Raw genomic sequence first — 13676 nt, forward strand, 5'->3', positions numbered from 1 at the left:
ATTTTCTTCCATTCGGTCTTTGTCTTTCTTTTTGCCTTGCTTTGTATGACCGAATGCTTATGGTTCATGTTCTTGTTCCTTGTGAACCTTCCTTGTCATTTTTAGGTTTCCATTGTTAGGGTTGCCATGCTTTTCTAATTTTAGGTTGAGTCTCATATGAACATGATGAACATGCTTTTTGATTTTTGAATCTTTTGAAGTTTTGTCAAGTCTTGTTTCCTATATTTTGTCTACAAGATTCTATGTATGTGCCAAACACCTTTGCATGAATACATGAACAAAAAAAAAAATACCATAGTGCATGATATATATAGTGGGCGTGACATATAGCTACCATCTAGGAGTCATTCATGCATGCTACTTAGTCCTAGCATGTTCTTTGTATTTTTGAGTTTCCATGTGTAAAATGCTTCCTTGCACATGCATAAAAATTGCTGCCCACTTTTCCCTTGCATTCCACTTGTTATGGTCTTTATTTGATGCTTAATAACCCTAAAAGAATCTAAGAGGTGTGCTGAAAATTTTGTGCAAAACAACTTGTACTAGATAGTACAAATCAATTTCCACTCAAAAGATTCCCTAAGCACCACTAAGAAACCGCCACTTGTCCTCCTCTCCTTCTCCTAAAATTTGACCTAATTTCTCTCCTCCCACAAGTGCAAAACCTAAGCAACAATTGGGCTGAACATTAAAAAAAGATTTGGACCCAAAGTATAAAAGAAAGGAAAAGAAAGAACAAAAAAAAAAAAAAAATTTGACCAAAAAGGACTTGTTGCTAGACTTGTGGACTTGGACCAATACCTATGCTTTTTGGAGTTGGACTTAAGACCATTATTGACCTATTTTGAGACCTTAAAGGTGGCTGGAACGAATCAATTAAAAGACTTAAGCAAGTGGACTAAACACTAACCCATTCTAGTGCCATTCTAGGATTTCTCTTTTGTGTGCTTCCTTTTTTAATTGTGTCTTAATTTTAGTTTGTCTTTTCTTTGGCCTCTTTTGTTTTGTCTCAATCAATTCTCTTTGAGTTTAGCCTTTCCTAATTGTGCTTTTTCAGTTTTTATTTCTTGGACTCTTGCTCTTTGGGTTGGTTTCATTTTGAATGTAGGTGAAGAACCTATCTAGCAAACTAGCAAACTTTTGGTGGATTTGAGTGGAGGAGTGAACCGAATCCAAACCTAGCCTTTGGAGGGATTTTCACCAAACAAAAGGAGTGTTTAAACACTTGGAGAGGACTAACAAGTTTGTTCTTTGTGAAGGAACCCAAGTGGAGGAGTTTGAAGACCTATAAATTTTATCTTTTCATATTTTTGCTTGAAATTTTCCTTTTCGGCCTCTTGTGTTTTTAGGCCTTGGTTTCATTCTTTTGGTTTGTAATTGGCCATTCTTAAACATCTTCACTTTGGTTTTAGTTCGTGTAGTTGAAGGTGATTTGAAAACCTTCACCTAGGACCTCGACTAGAATATGTTTTAAGTGCTTTTCTTTTGCATGCTTTATAGTTTTTTGGTAGTATAATTGTTAGGGTTTTTTTATCTTTGCTCCAATTTCGTTTAGAAGGCTTTTGCCTACTAGGGGTAACGTGCACACACTCACCTTATTGATTGTGCCAACTTGTTTTTGTAAGAAAAGTGGAAAAAGGCTTAGTGATTTTTACTAGATAAGGCTTGGTTATTAAGTGATTCTTTGTAGTCCACCTCCCTTTGAAAGTTCTTTTTGTACACTTAGGCCTTTTCCTACCTATCTTGCACCTTGAAAACCTTTTTGTGAAAACTCTTTTATCACTCACTCTTTGTGAAAACCTTTTCAAACCTTTTTGAAAACAACTTTTGTGAAAACCTTTTTGGATCAAAGATGAGTGATCATTCTAGTGTCCATGGTCATAATTCTCGTAGTACTAGGTCTAGTGTTAGGGATGAACTTAGGGAATTGAAAGAGTACCTAAGAAAAAAAGAAAAGGAAAATATAAAAAGAGAGGAAGAGTTGAGAAGAAAAGAAAAAGAGTTTGAAAAGAATAATAAGGAAATAAGAAATTTACTTGCAAAGTTGGTAGAAACTCGTGGATCCCACCCTAGGATTGTTCCATATAGATCTCAAAAGGAGAAAGAAGCTAGAATTCCTAGGAGTATGCATGAGGAAGAAAATACAAAAAGAGAGGAAAAACTTAGAAGGAAAGAAGAAGAAAAGAAAATAGAAAAGAAAGAAAAAATAAAGAAAAGTATAGAGAAGGTTAAAGAGTGGCTAGAAAATGAAAAACAACAACCAACACTCTTAGAGAAGAGTAAGGAGGATAATGTTTCTTCCAAAGGGCTTATGCTTGAAGAGAGTCACTTTCCCATTGAAAATGATTTTAAAAAGACTTTCTTCATTCATCAAGACCTTAACTCTTTCTCTCACGTTGCCACTAGTCATGAAGTGGAGATTCAAAAACAAATCCTTTTTAAAGAAAAAGAATCTCAACTTCAAGATTTAGTGAAGAAGAAGTGGACTTCACTTAGTGCCACTTCTTGTGCTACTTCCTTGGTGGTGCCCAAGGAAGATAAGCCTTTTCTCTTTAAGCCTCTTTCTACTTTAGTTGTCCTCATAAAGCACCCATCCTTTGATTTGTATAATTTGTTGGATACATCTCATGGTGTCCTATCTTCTAATTTTGATCTTGAAGGAAGTTCAAACTTATTTCAACTTAACTTGGTTACTTCCCTACAAGACAAACTTAGATTATATGAGTTTTCTAAACTCCTCTTGACACCTTTTTCTCATATGTATCTAACAAATAATGCAATACAAAGTTGTTTAGGTAATTGTTTAGTTAAGTTTTCTTTATTTTCTAGTATATACCTAGGTCATTACATTGGGCACTTCCAACAAGATATTTTAGTTTTTAGGACTAGTGCTTTAGTGTGCTATAGTTTTAGTCTTTTTAACTTTTTAGGTTTTAGTTATACACCTAGACTTCACTATGAGGAGGATCCTATCTTTCGCATTAGAGAGTCTAGTCCTTTTAGTTTAGACAATCTTTTTAGCATTTTTAGTGGAACTCCTCTTTGGATACACTTTCCATTTCTATCATATACTGTCACCTTTAATGCTTATTTTTATGTTTTTATTGGTCATGAGGCCCACCATGAAGAACCTCTTGATTTGAGGTCAAATCCTTTTCAAGAGGGAGGGAATGATGGAATAACACTAAGGCCGAGAAGACCAAGAGGTGATATACTAAAGGAGGCAAGAGGAATGGGATAGTGAGGCCATTTTTGGACCTTAGCTCCTATGTTTTTAGCATTTATTTTATTTTCTATTTTTACCCTTGTATTTTGGGGTATTTTAGTCATAGGATTTATTTTCTTTGTATTTCCTATTTTACCCTTGTATTATGGGGTGCTTTAGATGATTAGGTTTTTAATTTGGGCTAGGGTATTACACTAGAAGGGTGACGCATTTTTGGTGAGTTTTGGATCTATTTTTGGTGATAGAAAGGCTTAGGCCCAAGTGGAGGGCAAAGGTTGCATGATCATATCATACACCTTGATGTAGCCAATCTAGACCCATAGATTCCAAACTTGGTCACCAAGTAGCATCTAGGGTTCATTTGGCATGTCATTTGGAGTGCATTTGCCTTGTGAATTTCGGCCATGCACACTCCAAATGCAACCCTAGATGCCTCCCCTCCTATAAATACCCAACACCCCACCACTTGTAAATACTTTGGATTATATGAATTTGAGTGAGCCTTTTGTGCCTCAAATCCTCTTCCTTAGTCACTAGGTTAGTTTCGGCTAGCCACCTTCATTCTCCACCCTTGGAGAGTGAAACCCTAGATTGGCCTCCATCTACACTTGGAGTGAGCCAACCTTGTGAGCACCAAACACCATATGCTTCCGCCTTCCATAAACACTTCCGCCCAACACCTCCTTTTCACGCCCATCTCCCTTTTGTCCCACAAAAGCCTTCCTTTGTCTACCCCTTGGTTAACCTAGATCAAGGGCAAGGAGTCTCCTTTCAACCACTATCACCATCCATGGAAGGAACTACTCCATCAAGTGGTATCTAGAGCCAAGGATCATCAAGGGTAAAAACATTGTCTTCCTAGTCTTTTGTCATTTTCTTCCATTCGGTCTTTGTCTTTCTTTTTGCCTTGCTTTGTATGACCGAATGCTTATGGTTCATGTTCTTGTTCCTTGTGAACCTTCCTTGTCATTTTTAGGTTTCCATTGTTAGGGTTGCCATGCTTTTCTAATTTTAGGTTGAGTCTCATATGAACATGATGAACATGCTTTTTGATTTTTGAATCTTTTGAAGTTTTGTCAAGTCTTGTTTCCTATATTTTGTCTACAAAATTCCATGTATGTGCCAAACACCTTTGCATGAATACATGAACAAAAAAAAAATACCATAGTGCATGATATATATAGTGGGCGTGACATATAGCTACCATCTAGGAGTCATTCATGCATGCTACTTAGTCCTAGCATGTTCTTTGTATTTTTGAGTTTCCATGTGTAAAATGCTTCCTTGCACATGCATAAAAATTGCTGCCCACTTTTCCCTTGCATTCCACTTGTTATGGTCTTTATTTGATGCTTAATAACCCTAAAAGAATCTAAGAGGTGTGCTGAAAATTTTGTGCAAAACAACTTGTACTAGATAGTACAAATCAATTTCCACTCAAAAGATTCCCTAAGCACCACTAAGAAACCGCCACTTGTCCTCCTCTCCTTCTCCTAAAATTTGACCTAATTTCTCTCCACCCACAAGTGCAAAACCTAAGCAACAATTGGGCTGAACATTAAAAAAAAATTTGGACCCAAAGTATAAAAGAAAGTGACGTGAAAAGAAAGGAAAAGAAAGAACAAAAAAAAAAAAAAATTTTGACCAAAAAGGACTTGTTGCTAGACTTGTGGACTTGGACCAATACCTATGCTTTTTGGAGTTGGACTTAAGACCATTATTGACCTATTTTGAGACCTTAAAGGTGACTTAAGGAGTGCCTTGAGGAGGAGGCATATACCCTCTTACTACACTAGGGAGCTTATCAACAAGCTCCAAAGACTCCATCAAAAAATATGACTGTGGAAGAATATAGGCAAACGATGGAGTTATACATAATGAGGGCTGGCATTAGGGAAGAAGAAACTATTACCATTGCTAGATTTTTGAGTGGTTTATCTTTTGAGATAAGAGATAAGGTTGAGCTTCTCCCTTATAGGGATTTGGATGATTTGGTTCAACTTTGCATTAAAGTTGAACAACAAAATTTGAGAAAAATTTTTAAAACAAGCTCATACTCATCTTCTTTCGACTACAAGAGGGAGGGCAAGAAAAATGATTTTGAAAAGAAAAATACTTTTTCATCCAAAAATCTAGACAAAGGTAAAGAAAAAGATAAAAAAACAAACACCTCACACACTAGTACCAAGTCTAGTGATATAAAATACTTTAAGTGTCTTGGAAGAGGCCACATTGCTTCTCAATGCCCTAACAAGAAAGTGATGATTTTAAGGGGCCAAGACATTTATAGTAGCCATGATGAAACTACTACTTCTTCATCTTCAAGTGAGGATGAAGAAGAAGCAAGTGAGGGAGAGTCATGTGAGGTCACTTACCCTTATAATGGGGAAGTTCTTATGATGAGAAGGGTCCTCAATAATCAACCTAGTGATACACAATCCCAAAGAGAGAACATCTTTCATACAAGATGTAACATTTCAAACAAGGCTTGTTCTCTCATAGTGGATAGTGGATCTTGGTGCAATTGTTGTAGCACTAGGATGGTTGAGAAGTTGGGTTTGACTACCACACCCCACCCAAAACCTTATCAACTTCATTGGCTTAATGATGATGGGGATATGGTGGTCAACCAACAAGTGGAAGTAGAGTTTTCTATAGGGAACTATCAAGATAAAGTTAAATGTGATGTAGTTCCTATGGAGGCTTGTCATATTTTATTGGGTAGGCCATGACAATTTGATAAACAAACTCATCATGATGGCCTAACTAATAAAATAACTTTCACACATAAGGGTAAAAAGTTTGTGCTTCATCCTTTATCACCTTCACAAGTGATAGAAGATCAAGTACAAATGAAGGCCAAACGTGAGCAAGAAAAAGGAAAACAAAAAAAAGTTGAAAAAAAAAAAACATCTAAAAATTGATGAAAAAGAGGATTCTAGAGAGACTAGTGTTCCCTCTCTAGAGATAGTTTAAGAAGAGATTTTTGGATTCAAAAGAGTCTAAGCCCTTATGCTGTACCAGTAATTTTGGTGCCAAAAAAAGATGAAAAATGGAGGATGTGTTGTGACTGTAGAGCCATCAACAACATCACCATAAAATATAGGCACCCAATTCCTAGGCTTGATGACATGCTTGATGAATTGCATGGGTCATCCATATTTTCCAAAATAGATCTTAAAAGTGGATATCACCAAATTAGAATTAAGGAGGGTGATGAGTGGAAAACTGCTTTTAAGACTAAGTTTGGTCTATATGAATGGTTGGTTATGCCTTTTGGGCTTACTAATGCACCTAGCACATTCATGAGGCTAATGAATCATACCCTTAGGGATTGCATTGGTAGGTTTGTAGTTGTTTATTTTGATGATATTTTAATATATAGCAAGAGTCTTAGTGATCATGTGGATCACCTAAGACAAGTTTTACTTGTTCTTAGAGACAATCACTTGTTTGCCAATGTAGACAAATGCACTTTTTGTGTGGATAATGTTATTTTCTTAGGGTTTGTGGTAAGCAAAAATGGGGTTCATGTGGATCCCGCGAAAATCAAAGCCATCCAAGAATGGCCTATTCCTACTAATGTTAGTGAAGTTAGGAGCTTCCATGGTTTGGCAAGTTTTTATAGAAGATTTGTTCCTAACTTCTCTACATTAGCTTTACCTCTCAATGAGTTGGTGAAGAAGGATGTGGCTTTTGAGTGGCAAGAAAAACATAATTTAGCTTTTCAAGAACTTAAGCATAAACTTACTCACGCACCTGTTCTAGCTTTGCCTAATTTTTCTAAAACTTTTGAGCTAGAATGTGATGCTTCAGGGTTTGGCATAGGAGCTGTGTTGTTACAAGGTGGTCACCCCATAGCTTATTTCAGTGAAAAACTTCATGGGGCTGCCTTGAACTACCCTACCTATGATAAGGAGTTATATGCTTTAGTTCGTGCCCTTCAAACTTGGGAACATTACCTTGTGACCAAGGAATTTGTTATCCATAGTGATCATGAATCACTTAAATACTTGAAGGGTCAACATAAATTAAATAAAAGGCATGCAAAATGGGTTGAGTACCTTGAGCAATTTCCTTATGTCATAAAATATAAAAAGGGCTCTACAAATGTAGTAGCTGATGCTTTGTCAAGAAGACATGTTTTATTGAACACTCTAGGTTCTCAAATACTAGGGTTTGATGACATCAAGGAGTTGTATGAGAAAGACCTTGATTTTGCTAACTTTTATTCTTTATGTATTCAAAAGCCTTATCAAGGGTACTATATTTATGAGGGGTATCTTTTTAAAGAAAACAAACTTTGCATACCCCAAGGATCTATTAGGAAACTCTTGGTTAAGGAGAGCCATGAGGGTGGGCTCATGGGGCATTTTGGAATTGAGAAAATTCTTTCACTTTTGAGAGAGAAATTCTTTTGGCCTCATATGAAAAGAGATGTTCAAAGGTTTTGTAGTAGTTGCATTGCTTGTTTACAAGCCAAGTCTACTACTAAACCTCATGGACTTTACACCCTCTTGCCCATATCCTCTTCTCCTTGGGTAGACATTTCCATGGATTTTATCCTTGGATTGCCTCGAACCCAAAGAGGAAAGGATTCCATTTTTGTGGTTGTGGACCGTTTCAGCAAAATGGCGCACTTTATTCCATGCCACAAGGTGGATGATGCAAGTCACATTGCTAAGTTATTCTTTCAAGAGATTGTGAGACTACATGGGTTACCCAAAACTATAGTCTCCGATAGAGATGTTAAGTTCCTTAGCCATTTTTGGAAAACTCTTTGGGCACGACTAGGAACTAAACTTCTATTTTCTACCACATGTCATCCCCAAACTGATGGGCAGACTGAGGTAGTCAATAGGTCTCTAGGGACTATGTTGAGGGCAATCCTCAAAGGCAATAAAAAGTAATGGGATGACTATCTCCCTTATGTGGAGTTTGCCTATAATAGGGTGGTTCACAAAACCACTAACATGTCTCCTTTTGAGATTGTTTATGGCTTTAATCCTCTTACTCCTTTGGATTTATTACCCCTACCCGATGTTGCTTCCTTTATTCATAAAGAAGGCACATCTAGGGCTGAGTTTGTCAAGAAGTTACATGAGAGGGTTAGAGATCATATTCAATCCTAAACAGAAAAATACCAAAAATATAATAATAAGGGTAGGAAAGAAGTTATCTTCAAGGAAGGTGACTGGGTTTGGCTACACCTTAGGAAGGATAGGTTTCCTTCCCAAAGAAAGTCAAAACTTAGTCCTAGAGGGGATGGCCCTTTCCAAATCCTTAAGAAAATCAATAATAATGCCTATGTCTTAGATCTCCCTTCTGAGTATGGAGTTAGTTCTAGTTTCAATGTTTCTGATCTATCTCTTTTTACAGGACTAGCTACCCAAGCGGAGGATGCTTTGGATTTGAGGACAAATCCTCTTCAAGAGGGAGGGGATGATGGAGGAGGCCCATGGGCTAAGGGCCCAACTACTAGGGCTATGGCAAGGATGATGCATGAAGAGTGGGCCCAAGCCCAAGGAAGGCCCGCCACTTTGTTTTGTTGGGCTTTGTCTCAAGTCCATTAGATTAGGGTTAGTGTAGGATTGGGCCTTAGTGCCTTGTATTTCTTTTGGCCTTGTATTTCCGGCCATGTAGCATAGGAATTTCATTTCATGGTCATTTAGATTTAGGGTTAATTTAGGTTAACATGTTCACTTGCATTTGAATGTCATTAGTATGACATTTGAAGGTGCATTTCGACCATGTGCACACATGCACATGGTGTGACCGAAATGCAACTCAAATGGATACTAAATCACATCCAAATGAGTGCACATGGAGGGGGTGGCCGGTTGGCACCAAAATTTGAATTTTAAAATCCAAATTTTGGCGCCTAGAGTTAAGTTAACCATACCATGGTTTTACTTAACTCTAGGTGAACCCAACTTAAACCCTTAACCTAATTTCACCTATAAATCTCTCCATGGCCGAGTTTTGTATCACTTTTGGATTAATTGAATGAGTTTTCAATACTTGAAACTCTCCCTCCGAAAGTCACTTTGGCTACCTTCTCTACCCTCCTCGAGTGCTTCTCTTTGTAGAGCTAGGTTGCCTTACTTCTTTGGAACTTAGCTTGTGAGCAAGCTACGGCCACCTTGAGTCTTCTTGGAGTTTCCATCCTTGACGTTCCTTCCAAGGATCCGTGGAGACTTGAAGTTTCTTCCTATGTGCATCCAAGCGGAAGCACATCAAATCTAACTTGATGGTGCCTCACTGAAGGGGTGATGTATTGGCATAGTTAAGTTATAAGTTAAATATGATCTTATTTTGACCATTAGTGCTGGACTTCCATTCCTGGCTGCTAATGCTATCTCCATCAAATTTGTGCATGGATCACGATTGTGGTTATGCTGAATTATTTAAAATTATGTAGAAATATTAGTTAATATAAATTAGATAATTATTTATATGTTTGATTTCATGTTAAAAATTAAATCATACGACGTATTTTTCTTTTTAATATATAATTAGAAATGAATATTAATAATCACTACATTTTATTTTTTTCTATTAATTAAAAAAAGTATGAATATTAAAATCATTTATAATATTGAAGCAATCGTGATGATTAGTGATCAACCATCTTATAATAAATTTATCTAGTCTAATAATTTGTGCCTTCCATAATAAGTTTAAATGAGCAAAGTATATATAAGAAAATTAAATAGGGTGCGAGATTCATCGATTTTTATTTTTTTTAATAAATTTTAACTTTCTAAAAAGAGTATATTTAAAAGAATTTGTCAAAGAGTGTATTTTTAATATTTTTCAAATATATATATATATATATTAATAAATATTATATAATTTTTAATATATTTTATTTTATTAATTAAAACATTGTTAAGATATGGTTTGGTTGGTAGATAAACATGTGTCTATGTTCTTTAAGCATGTAGTCAAAGAAACAAAGTATGGGAGAAGGCTCTGTTAGAAATTTTAGTTAGAGACACTCCTCTTGAAAAAGACTCACTATTACAAAGTATGAAGAAAGTAAAAATGAAGGACCTTTAGTAGTGGTGGATGAGAACATGGCTGATAATTAGAGGTGGGCAGATGATAAACACACCATGTAACACCCCAGCAACCCGCATGTGGATATTGTCCGCTTTGGCCGCAGCCCTCACGGTTTTGCTTCTGGCAATGGCACGCATGCCACCCCAAAACGCGTCCACACAAGGAAGGTATCCACACCCATATATATGGCATGCTTCGTTCTCCTTCCTAACCGATGTGGGACTTCACAATCCACCCCCCTCAAGGGAGTCCAGCGCCCTCGCTGGCACACCGGCCCGGGTCTCGGCTCTGATACCAAATGTAACACCCCAGCAACCCGCATGTGGATATTGTCCGCTTTGGCCGTAGCCCTCACGATTTTGCTTCTGGCAATGGCACGCATGCCACCCCCAAAACGCGTCCACACAAGGAAGGTATCCACACCCATATATATGGCATGCTTCGTTCTCCTTCCTAACCGATGTGGGACTTCACACACCCCCTTTTAAAAAAAATATATATAAAATGTCTAAATTATCCTTAAAAAAAATGAAATTCCTAAATTTACACCCCCTTCCCTGTACCCCCCTTCCCCGCACCCCCCTTCCCCTCACCCCACACCCCCCTTCCCCGCAAGCAGAACCTGCTGTTGTTGCAGCCGAGTCAGCTGCCACGATTCCAGGCAAGCCAATGGATATCATGACTGCCTTACAACTTGTCCTCAGAAAATCTCTAGCTTATGGTGGTCTTGCACGAGGCCTTCATGAAGCAGCAAAAGTGATTGAGAAGCATGCTGCACAGCTCTGTGTTCTAGCAGAAGACTGTGACCAACCTGACTATGTTAAACTTGTTAAGGCCCTTTGCGCAGAGCACAATGTTAGCCTATGGATGGTTCCTAGTGCAAAGACCCTTGGAGAATGGGCTGGTGTAAGTGTCATTGACAATGAACCTTAAACCTTGATAATTTAATTTCTTTTGGAATTTCATTGAAACTTAATTTTTGTTGGTTAATATTGAATATTTATCATGATCGTTCTTTAGTTATACTTTTAGGCTAGTTAGTTTTGTTTCATTGTTTTTGTTTATTAATTCTGTTGGAACTTCTCTCTTCAGCTGTGCAAGATTGTAGCAGGGAAGGGGGGTGTGGGGTGAGGGGAACGAGGGTGCGGGGAACGGGAGTGCAGGAAAGGGAGTGTAAATTTAGGAATTTCATTTTTTAAGGGTAATTTAGACATTTTATATACTTTTTTTTAAAAAGGGGGTGTGTTTATACGAGAGTGGAGGTGTGTTTATCATCTGCCTTAGACGTGTTAATTGGATCGGGCCGACTTGACCTAGTCTGGCCTATATGGACCAAATTTTATTTTGGGTTAGGCCGACTTACCTATATTTTTTTTGTGCTACCATTTTTTGGCTCAACTTGCCCTATGTCAGGCCATCGAGCTAAATTGACCTATTTTTTTAAAAAAATAAACCTATTTTTTACAATGAAAAGAAAAAAAAAATATAACATGATTAATTAATATTATATTCTGTTATGAAACACCTAATAACTTTATATGTATCCAATTTCTCACAACTATTGCATTTGCAATTATCTGGTCCATCAACTAGACTAATCTTCTTCAACATACGAAACAGAGATGATGAGTCACAGAGTTAAGTCATTAAGTGTACAATGAGAATGACAAAACTATTATAGTGATTAACCCTAACTCTAAGTTTGTAACCATAATTATATAAGTGAACATAAAAGAGTGAAAAAATTACTATTATTATATTTTAGTTTATCTTATTATTTTATAATACATTATAGATTTACATATTGATAATAGTTCAAATTATTCTACTTTTATTAATTTAACAGTTTACCTTATAAGCCTACGATCCAACTCAACTTGGACCCATTTGGCTTTTTAGCCTTAGCGAGCTAGGACAAAATGACTTGACTCTATTTAGATCACTCTTTTTAAGGCCTAACCTGACCTTATTTGTGGATTGGTCGGATCCAAATTGATAGTTCTACTAACAATCAATGTCTACTATAAAAGACAAATCTTATATAAATAGTCTTTTATCAACTAGAAGATGGAGGGAAAGTCTTTTGGATTTCAATAGTTTAATCCAAGAGATGGAATTTCCAAAAGATGAGATCTACGATGTGAAGGATGCATTTGAAGGATGAGTGGAATAGTTAGCTCCCTACCCCTCTATCCCTATTATTCAGGAGGAGTTTGAAGAGTGGTGCATGCCATGGAGGAATTATCTTGTTGTTAATGTCCTATAACATGATGCTTTTAAGATGCTTGAGCATAAGATTAAACGTGGGTGGGCAAATACAGGGTTGTTCAGATTGTCAACTTGTCTCAAGATTAATCTTGTTCAATTTGCGTCTGAAGAAGATTGTAAACATGCCTTATTCAAAGGTCTATTGATGATTGCAGACCACTATATAGTGGTTAATAATGTTAATTTTTACTTTCATTTTAGTACCAAATTTATTAACAAATTCAACTCTTTCCTAACTTTAGACTTGTGAAATCTTCAATTTAACCATTTTTTGTAAGTAAAGACACTTTGGTTATACATAATGGATTATACATACTTAATCCCCATTTTTTGTGAAATTTTGGATAGGGAATCATGTTGGAAAAAGCCATGTCAAGGAGAAGAAGTTGGATTGGACTTTAGTGAAGAAAGATGGCAATTTCAGAAGACTCGTGTTGAGCGCATATACTAGCTTGCTTAGTACATTGGATCAGCCTGAGATGTTGAAGAATTGGCCGTGCATTGGGCATGTTTCATCATGCACCCAACGGGCCTCCTAGCTTGCGTTGAGTGCGTATCACCGCGCACTGAACGTGTCACTTAAGGGGTTGCATGGATTCATATTTTTCCTTGTTGAATGCGAAGCATCATTAATAGAGACACTTAGAGAAATAGAAGGGAGCACAGGTTTGAAGCTGGGGAGCTGTCGCCACCGGCCCGAAACGGGCCTCGGCGGTCGCGAAGACGGTCGAGCTCGCTTATTATTTTGGTTTTGAAAATGTATTGGATTATTAGAACGACTTGTTCTCAAACTGAGACCTTGTCGATCTTATCCAATTTATTTATTAAAAGTCTCACCAATCCATATTAATCCCAAGCGGGACCCTCCATGGATTAGTGGTTTTCGCAAAAGGAGGGTTCGTGGAGTCGCCACCAATGTTTTACTCAAAACATTGGAAAAAGGGATAAGGCAATTGATTTTATAAATCAACTTTGGCCATTACAACCAGAGTCGGGTAAGGGAGTCGGTTACGCGTGGGGAAGGTGTTAGCACCCCACAGCGCCCCTTTCGGGTTCCCTATGACAGATTATATTCTAAAATAACAGTATAAAATTACTAAATTACCCCTATTTATTA

At 37.1% G+C, this 13676-nt stretch overlaps 1 pseudogene; it reads left to right on the top strand.

Annotated features, from left to right (window-relative positions):
* The first annotated feature begins 10819 nt into the window (after positions 1-10819).
* LOC145957906 (small ribosomal subunit protein eS12 pseudogene) lies at positions 10820-11224 on the top strand (annotated as a pseudogene).
* Positions 11225-13676: the final 2452 nt, after the last annotated feature.

Source organism: Cajanus cajan, chromosome 5 (assembly GCF_000230855.2).
Source record: "Cajanus cajan strain Asha chromosome 5, NIPB_CcT2T_4, whole genome shotgun sequence".
Taxonomy (NCBI): Eukaryota; Viridiplantae; Streptophyta; class Magnoliopsida; order Fabales; family Fabaceae; genus Cajanus; species Cajanus cajan.